Consider the following 9,241-nt stretch of genomic DNA (forward strand, 5'->3'; position numbering starts at 1 on the left):
AAACAGAGCTTGTCTTTCTTCCAAGGAAGGTGAAATTGGTAGTAAGGGGAACATTGAATAGTTCCGGCATGGTTGTATAATTTTTTAAAATTTACTCTTACCTGTTGTAGGGGACAGTCCTAGCCCAGCCTGCTACCTTTCCTGGGACCCACAAATACATCCTGTGCTCAGAACCAGGTGCATTACCCTGGTAGACTAAAAACAAACCCCTAGTAGATAGATAAGGGGACTTCAGACACACCCTTCCTCTAATGTGCTGAGCATATGTAAACATTGACTGGAGACAATATGACTCTGGTGGACATATTTTATGACATTTAGCTCACACTTCAGTGGTATAACTGTCCCTCTGAGGAGGGAGTGATGCTCCTAAACTACAGTACACAAACACAAAAAAGGGATGCTACAAGGAGAACATCTCCTTGTATTAGCAACAGATTGAAACCAACTGGCTGTGGAGAACTGACCCCACCAGTGAAGTGAAGCTTGTTCTGTTTTCTCTTTGAGTGTAAAAGTTCTTTCCATCAGAGCCTGTGTTACGTGTACTTTTGCTAGCAATCCCAACACCTATATTAGAGTGGGTTGACACCTCTCCAGGTGTCTCTCCTCCTAACTGACATTCCCAATTGGAAATGTAATAAATAAAAAAATTGTATAACAAGGTTTTGTTCCACTGACATACCTGATAAGAAATGTAGATGAGAGGGCTTGGCTGTATACCACCTTTATAGTATAATCTTATGCTCAATGGTGGGGACCACTAAAAATTAGCATTCGAACATGGCTTTCTCATTTACAGTCCCACCCATATCATATCCATCCATATTACACTATTTGTATTCTCTGGTTCAGTGTGATCTAAACATAGATATTATTTTGAATTGTTTTATGTAATTATTTTTAAATAGTGAAGATTTTAGAAATGTGGATTCTGAAATGACTGCACCTGCAAATGTTTATGTTCAAATGAAGAATTACTTATGCTGTTTCTAGAGTTACTTAAGTTGGTTTTTACAGCTTTTGTTGGCAGTCTTACTGATAAAATGAGATGTGTTTTAGAAGTATTAATATTTTTAACCGAGTTACATCATGTGTAACTGTAATTGGTGTTAAGATTCATTTTTTATATTTTTATTACTATGCAGAAAAATCAAGCTATATTTTCTCTAATTTTATAGTTCTCAACATCTCCCTTTTATCCTCAGAAACACTCATTGTGTAATGTTTTAGTTGTCTTCTTTGATACAATTTGTTCTTATTGTTTTCTTTCATTTATGCCTACTTGTAACCCTTTTATCTTTTTTTTGCTATTATTTATACTAAAAATAGGGTTTGAATACCTTCAATGAGTGCATCTATTAAAATGACATTACTTCATAAAAATATTTCATCTCTTTTACTTGGTGTACTTCCGTACTTCCATAAAAATGGTAGTTGGAGTATTTTCACATTTAAATGTGTGACTTGATGATAGCTTTACATGTATAGCTTGAAACCTTTATTTCAGTGGAAAGAAATGTTAGAAATGAAGAGACGAAGAGTATATCAATGAGGAGTATGAAAATCAGAAAAAAAAAAGCAGAATATTTCAGTAAGCTCTTGCATCCCATTTGACAACTAGTAAAAGAATATGTGGTCTGTGTGGGTTGTAAAGATAACATTAAATCAATCCAATTCACACAATTACTCCTCAGTTAACATGTCACTTATGGTAATTTGAAGCTGTTATGTACCCCAGAAAAAGGCCATGTTCTTTTAATCCATTTTTGTGGGTACAGACATATTGTGGATAGGACCTTTTGATTGTGTTGTTTCAATTGAGATGTGACCCACCCAATTCAAGGTGGGTCTTAATCCTTCACTGTAGTCCTTTATGAGAGAATAAAAGACAGAAAAAGCAGAGAGAAACAACAAAAGAGAGATTACAGAGAGAAAAGCATGGGAGAAGCAAGCAAGGATCCACAGAAGCTGAAAGAGCCAGAACCTGAAAGCAACAAAACCTGGGAGAGAGGGACTTGCAGATGCTGGGCATTTGCCTTCCTATGTGACAGAGGAACCCTGGATGCCAGCAGCCTTTCTTCAGAGAAGGTATCACCCTGTTAATGCTTTAACTGGGAATTTTCATGGTCGTAGAACTGTAAATTTGTAAACTAATAAATCCCCATTGTAAAAGCTAACCCATTTCTGGTATATTGCATTCCAGCAGCTTTAGCAAACTGAAAACGGCACTTCTGCTTAAGAACCAGGCATACTCTGGGATTATTGTGTCACTTCCACAGCAATGTCTCTAAAGCAAATAATGATGAACTAAAAATCTTTGAGCTGCATTTTCAATAGGGAACTGATAAAAACCTGTTTTCTTTCACATCTCCCAGTATGGTTTGTATGTGTACATATATGAAAGAAAAAGGGTTAGTTCTAAATAAATTATTTTTTTTAATTTTGTACCAAATAAACATTTTTTGCTTTAGTCTCACACATAAGTTAAAGTTTTAAAATATTAATTACCATCTATTGTCAACACCCTGCATTATTGACATTCCTTTGTAAATAATTATTTTTAAATGCTCTTTTTAATCATTAATTCTTCATTCTTGCATTTCATTAAAACTACCAACATTTTGTTGTCATCCTTTAAATGTGTCTTTGTATACTTCTAGATTCTTTAGAAGATACCTGTTTCGGTTTATTAAAGGTACCAGAATGCAATATATCAGAAATGGGCTGGCTTTTTCAATGAGAATTTATTAGGTTACAAATTTACGGTTCTAAGGCTATGAAAATGTCCAAATTAAGGCACCAGTGGGAAGATACCCAGGCTGCCCTACATCTGGGACACCTCTGTTACATGGGAAGACACATGGCAATGTCTGCTGGTCCTTCACTCCCAGGTTCCAATGCTTTTAGGTATCATATGACCTTGCTTGCTTCTCCAAGAACACCTCTTGAGCTCTCTGTGTCCTGCATGTCTTCTCTTATTGTCCCCAAGGGGGTTCTCTCTCTCTCTGTGTCCTTCGCTTAGTTTCACCTCTCTGCTGTCTGTATCTGTCTCTCTGTATTTTCTGTCTTTATTCTCTTCATAGAGGACTCCAGTAAAAGAGTTAAGACCACTTTGAATTGTGTGGGTCACATCTCCATGGAAACAACCTACTCAGAAGTTCCCACCCACAATAGGTCTGCACCCACAGGAATGGATTAAAAGAACATAGTCTTTTCTGGGGTACATAACAGATTTAAACCAGCATGATACCTAAATACAACCAAGAAACCAGTCACATATTTTTAGTGATCCTTTGTGAAGGGATTAAGCAACTGTACTTTTTTATACTAGATCATCTGAAGTTTTCAACAACTATTTTAATAATTGCCTGAATAAAATTTATTGGATATTTTATCCCATGAGTTAATTTTAGCCTATTTGCTAGCCTATGTGTAAATTTCTTAGTGTATTTCTGTTTTAGGTTTAAACTCAAACACTAGTACCATAATTTTAAACCAATCATTTCAAATCTTTTAAAATTATGTTAAGAATGCAACTTTTTAAAAATTGTGGGTATTCTAATTTTTTGTAATAACAAAGCAAAACAAAATAAAAACATCACAAAGTTTTTGTGAAACTTGTGAGAAGACCTATAATTAAGATAATTTCTATCCAAGGAGTAATCAACCAAAATAACTAATAGTCAAGGAATTTCACTTCACCTTTATGTGTTTAAGAACATTTTAGTATAGTTAAAGATACTGGGAATATTAACTTTCTCATGCAAGATGAAAAAAGTGTATAGAAATTTAGGAAATGTTTAGATGGTAAAACTTTCCCAAAAGATATTAAGCAGTGGTTCTCTGGAAAAGGAAAGAATTTGAATATCTTCCCCCAAGAATTTCTACATAATGGGAGCTACTACTGATAGAAGTATGTACATGTAAATGATGTCTGAGACTGAGTTTTAGAATAAAGGTTTTAAACAGATATTTGTGTTCTAGGATGAGAAAAATAAGTGTTGTAAAGATGTCAGTTCTTCAAAAATAAAGGTATAGATTTAACCAATTCAAAACATAATGACTAATGAAGGGATCTCACCTTCACAGATTTTAAAAATATAAAACAAAATTAAAATAATTCAAACAATGAAAGAGATCAACTTCCAGAATGGTGGGAGTGATGATGTTGGTGAACTCGCTGTTCCACAAAAACAACAGAATACTGGCAAAAACAACTAAATCAGCTTTTTCAGAACTCTGCAAATGAACCAACGCCATTGAATGAATTGAAAAGTTGCCTATCCAAGAGAAACTAATGTACTTCAGTAAGACCGTAGGTCAGAGCGCAGTCACTATTTTGTCCAAACTTGAGGATTCCTGGAAAATCTCTATTCCCAGCATTTTTAACCATTTGATTTGATTCAAAGGGGAAAAAAAAAAAGTCTTACCGCCAGGACACTGCTGAAACAAACATCTACTGGCAACAATGCAGCTGCCTAAGGCTGAAATTTCAGTTAGGGCAAACAAGTGCCTGGATAGGAATTTAACAGGAAATCCTGGAGAAACAGACAACCACAGGGAACTTTGAAAAGCCCTGACATTGTCCCTGGGGATCTAAAAGGTTGTGTTTATCTACAAGGCTGTGTGCATGCTCAGAAAAGACATGGTAAAGGAGAAGGCCCCAGTCAAGCACCTCTAGCTGGCCTGGAGGTCCTATACAAGAAGGAAGTGAAAACTAAAGCTTTCTTATAAATTGCCTGAACTTTAAAATGTGTCGTTTCACACAGATTCCTTTGGCAAAGGGTTGAAGACAAAGTCAAGGTGTTCAGGAAATGTGACATATCACTGGCTGACCATTAAATTATACTGACCTAAAGGTGAAACCCAAGAAAACAGACTTAAAATTAAAATAACTTAAAATTTTAAAGAGCTAGAAGAGAATTCCCCAGAGAAGCAAAGAAGGACACACAGAATCTACACAATTAGTCCAAGAAAATTGCCAAACAACTATGCAACAACAAGAAAACAACAACAAACCCTGGTGGTAGGGAGGGAGGAATCAAATACTAGAGTTGTTACAATATATTATCTAAAATATCCAGTTTTCAACAAAAGCTACTACATATACAAAGAAACGAGATTATGCCAAACATACTTAGCAGTAAAAATCTGCAGAGAAAAATGTCCCCAAGTCAGTCCACATTCTGGATTTAGTAGACAAAGCTTTAAAATGAGGCATTAAATACATGTTTTTTTTTTCATGGAACTAGTAGAAATCTTACTTAAGAATTAAAGGAAAGTATGATGACAATGTCTGATGAAATTAGAGGTACCTATAAGGGGATAGATATTATAAAAAGAACCAAATTGAAATTCGGGAGTTCAAAATTAAAGAAACCAAATTTTTAAAAATTCACTAGATGGGTTTAATGAAAGATTTGAGCTTACAGAAAAAAGAACCTTTGAACATAGGTCAATAGAGATTTTCCAATATGGAAAAAACAAAGGAAAAAGAAAACAAATGAACAGAGCCTCAAAGACCTGTAGGACACCATGATGCATACCAACATATGCATGATGGTAGTCCCAGAACAGGAAGAGAAATAAAAAGGGTCAGAAAATATACTTAAAGAAATCATGGCTAAAAAAGCCCCAAATGTGATGAAGATATTAATCTATACACTCAAGAATCTTGACCCACTCCAAGGAGGATAAATTCAACAAGACCCACATGTTCTAGTTTGCTAGCTGCCAGAATGCAATATACCAGAAGCAGAATGGCTTTTAAAAAGGGGAATTTAATAAGTTGCTAGTTTGCAGTTCTAAGGCCAAGAAAATGTCCCAATTGAAACAAGTCTATATTGGATATAGAAATATCCAATCTAAGGCATCCAGGGAAAGATACCTTGGTTCAAGAAGGCCAATGAAGTTCAGGGTTTCTTTCTCAAGTGGAAGGGCACATGGTGAACACAGAGTTTCTCTCTCATCTGGAAAGGCGCGTGGTGAACATGGTCAGGGTTCCTCTCTCATCTGGAAGGGCACATGACGAACTCAGCATCATCTATTAGCTTCTTCTCCTGGCTTCCTATTTCATGAAACTCCCTGGGAGGTATTTTCCTTCTTCATCTCCAAAGGTCACTGGCTGGTGGACTCTGCTTCTCTTGGCTGTGTCATTCTGCTCTGCTTTCTCTGAATCTCTCTAATTCTCCAAAATGTTTCCTCTTTTATAGGACTTCAGAAACTAGTCAAGACCCACCCAAATGGGTGGAGACACTCCTCCATCTAATCCAGTTTATCAACCACTCTTGATTAAATCGCATCTCCAGGGAGATGATCTAATTACAGTTCCAAATTTATAATACTGAATAGGGATTAGAAGAAACAGCTGCCTTTACAAAATGGGACTAGGATTAAAACATGGCTTTTCTAGGGTACATACATCATTTCAAACCAGCACACCACACATATACAAATTATAGTCAAATTGAAGAAAGTCAAAGCCTAAGAGAAAATCTTGAAAATAACAAGAGCATACTATCATGTACAAGGGATGCTCAGTCAGATTAACAGTTGATTTCTCATCAGAAACATGGGAACAAGAAAGCAGCAGACTGACATATTCAAAGTGCTGAAAGGAAAAGACTCAACTAAGAATGCTATATGCAATGAAACATTCCTTCAAAAATGGAGATGTTTGCAGATGACATGATTTTGTGTGTAGAAAATTTCAAGGAATTTTTTTTTAATCTAAAACTTGAGTTAAGGGCGGTGCAACTGTAGCTAAGTGGCTGATTTCTCGTCTGCCATGCTGGTTCTCCAAGCCTGCCCATGTCAAAAATAAATAAACAAATAATAAAAATCAAATAAAAAATACAACTGTTGAGTTCAGCAAGGTTGTAGGATACTAGATAAACATGGAAAAATCAACTGTATTTATATATACTAATGTACATGTGGAGATGAAAATTTAAAATACAGTTCCATTCATAATAGCTAAAAAAATTAGATTCTCAAGTGTAAATCTAGGAAAATATGTACAGGACTTAAATGCTGAAAATACATAGCACTGATGAAAGAAATAAAAAGAACTCTAAAATAAATAGAGAAATACATAGTATTAAAGCGTTTGAGGACTCAAGATATCAGTTCTCCCCATATTGATAAACATGTTTAATACCGTTCCTGTCACAATCCAAACAAGAGTTTTTGTAGCTATAGACAAGATTATTCTAAAATATGAAAAGGCAATGAACCAAAGTAACTAAAACAATTTTGGAAAAGGAGAGTAAATAAAAACTGGGAGCAATCAGTTCACTTAATTTCAAGACTTATTACATACCAACAGTGATCAAGACTTTGCAGTATAAGTGGAAGGATAGACAGTTAGATCAATGGAACAGAATAGTAAAAGCATAAACAGACCCACAAAATGTGCCCGGCTATTTTTTTTTTTACAAAGGTGAACCTCATATATAAAAGTTAGCTCAAATGTGAGGAATCCCAATTACATTGAGTTCCCATTTCTCATCAGAAACCATGGAGGCAAGAAGGAAGTGGGCTGAAATATTTAAAGTGCTAAAAGAATCTTTATATCTGGCAAGATTTTCTTTCAAAAATGAAGAAGGAAAAAAAACAAAAACAAGAGATACATTGACATTCCCAAATAAACAAAAACTAAGGGCATTCATTACCACTAGACCATATTGTACCACAAGCAATGCTAAAGGGAGTTCTTCAGACTAAAAGGAAAGGAGACTAGGCAGTGGTTCAAAGCAGTATAAAGAAATAGAGGTAAAGATAATCATTTGGGTAATTATAAATGCCAGTATTTTTGTTGGGTATTATTTAGTATGTAACTCTACTTCCTGCTTCCTATAGGTGCTAAAATACAAATGCATAAAAATTATAAATCTATGTTTTGGACATATAATGTACAAAGATATAAGTGTGGACAACTACAAATAAAAAGGGGGGATAGACAGGTTATCAGAAAAGTATAACTGCATGCTATTGAAGTTAAGTCAGTATCAAATCAAATATGATTGTTATATACTTAGGATGTTAAATTCCAACCTCATTTGTAACCACAAGGAAAATGCATGAAAAATATATCCAGATAAAATGAGAAGGCACTCAATATGGTACAACACAACAAAATCAAATAAATTTAAAAGTAGGAAATATTGGAGGTGAGGGGCAAAAAAAGGTATAAGACAGTGTGACTAAATAGCAAAATGGGGGGAAAGTGTGACAGAAAGGATAGTAAGGTTTTTTAAAAATGTGAAAATAAACGTCATCAAAATAAAAACTTTTCTCAGAAAGCTAAGTATAGGACTATCACATGACCCAGCAATCCCACTAATAGGTATATAGTCAAAAGAATTGAAAACAGGGATTCAAGAAGATATTTGCACACTGATGTTCATAGCAGCACTATTCACAATTGCTAAAAGAAGGAAGTGACACAAGTATTCATCTATCAAGGAATGGATAAACAAAATGTAGTTTATACATAAAATGGAATATTATTCAACTGTGAAAAGGAATAAGTCCTGATATATACAACATGGATGAGCCTGGAAGACATCACGTTGAGTGAAATAAGCCAGACCCACAGAAGAACAAATATTGTACGATCTCCCTGATTTGAAATGAGAATAAGCAAAATCAGAGTCAGGAGCTAGAATATAAATGACCAGGAGACAGAGTAGGATAGAGAATGGGAAGTTAAGGCTTAAAGTATACAGAGTTCCTCTTTGGAATGATGGAAATGTTTTGGTAATGGATGGTGGTGATGGTAGCACAACACTGTGAATGTAACTAACAACACGGAAATATATCTGAACATGATTAAAAGGGGAATTTGTACATATATTAACAGAATAACATTTTTTTTAAAAAATTCATGGAACAGGAGACAATATGGAGAAAGCGATATACATATTCACTATTTGTAGGGAGATAGAATGGAACAACCTCCCTGGAGGGCAGTGTGGCAGCTCCACAGGAAGTTAAGTATATGGCTGCCATATGATCCTGCAATCCAGTTAGAAATATCCACTCGGAAGATCTGAAAGCAGGGACACATATAGACATTTGCATATTGGTGTTTATGGCAGTATTATTCATGACTGCCAATGGATAGGGGTGGTCCAAGAGTACATCGACTGATGAGCAGAAGGACGAACTGTGGGGTATACATATGATGGAATACTGTGTGGCTGCACAGAGGAATGAAATCTTGTGGCATGCCACAAGG

The sequence above is a fragment of the Tamandua tetradactyla genome, chromosome 6 (assembly GCF_023851605.1).
Source record: "Tamandua tetradactyla isolate mTamTet1 chromosome 6, mTamTet1.pri, whole genome shotgun sequence".
NCBI lineage: Eukaryota > Metazoa > Chordata > Mammalia > Pilosa > Myrmecophagidae > Tamandua > Tamandua tetradactyla.